This window comes from Penaeus monodon, chromosome 30, assembly GCF_015228065.2.
Source record: "Penaeus monodon isolate SGIC_2016 chromosome 30, NSTDA_Pmon_1, whole genome shotgun sequence".
Lineage (NCBI taxonomy): Eukaryota > Metazoa > Arthropoda > Malacostraca > Decapoda > Penaeidae > Penaeus > Penaeus monodon.
The window spans coordinates 19,768,745-19,769,638 of record NC_051415.1 but is presented as its reverse complement, the minus strand read 5'-3'; the positions used below and the strand labels follow the sequence as shown (position 1 = coordinate 19,769,638).

The 894-nt window shown below is 48.7% G+C and overlaps 1 protein-coding gene across 1 annotated transcript in view; it reads left to right on the top strand.

Annotated features, from left to right (window-relative positions):
• The first annotated feature begins 69 nt into the window (after window positions 1-69).
• Window positions 70-894, top strand: part of LOC119592616 (carbohydrate sulfotransferase 5-like) — a 20,665-nt gene continuing 19,840 nt past the window's right edge. The window contains exon 1 of the mRNA XM_037941499.1: window positions 70-246. The gene's annotated coding sequence lies outside the window, so the exon portion shown is untranslated. The remainder of the gene's footprint in view (window positions 247-894) is intronic.

Here is an 894-nt window from a genome sequence, read left to right as displayed (position 1 = left end):
ACCCCGGTCAGCCCTCTGTGCGTCAGTCCGAGCACTGGACCGGAGGGTTGACTCACCAGCTGACGTTCAAGGCCAGTGTCCACACAAGGCTCATGCTGCAGGACACGGAGCAACACGACCGGAGAGATCCTGAGGTCCACGCTGAGATCACAGCGGAGCGGCTGGTGTGCGTGTTGCAAAAGGGTTGCAAAGGCCTTTAGAACGGCGTGCAACACCGAGGCTCCCGAGACGGTGGCGGAGACGCAGGTGAGGCACACACGGGGAGGTAAGAGCGGAGGGGGGGGATGGCATGACTGGGTGAAGGGAACCACTTCTTACTGGTTCGTTCCTGTAAGAAATCGTCAAGCGGTGAAAGTCTTGCGCGACAACCACGGGTATGGCATTTATTATTTCGGGAAAGTAACGCGGGAGCAGAAAGTTACCAAGGAGAGGACCGATGTGTTTTCTTTTTCCCCTTTTCTTTATTACCCAACCCTTCCACGCAGGAGATAATGGTTCAACATGCACGTTCCCATGACCGTCTTTTACCTAGTGTGACCTCGTGCTTGTGCTTTGCTTCCTCCCTCATTTGTCAGTCTTTTGCGTGCGCCTCTCAGAACGCACTCATTATCTTGGCGAGCTCACCCTCAGTAAGCTTTTTAAACGCTGAAAAGAAAATTCTCGTGTGTTGTTTTTGATTCGCTTTTATAAGTTTGTGATTTTTGCGTTGGAAGTGTAAGTATTTGGTATGTCGTGAAATGTGAAATGTTAGCCATTGTGGAAACAAATATGTGCCTTTCCTTTTGACATTATATGATTGCTTATTTATTTATTTACATGATAATGTATTTTCTAAATCCGATTTCGGTGTTGCAAGATGCAAGCTGTCTATTTCATCATCGCATTCCCTCTCCG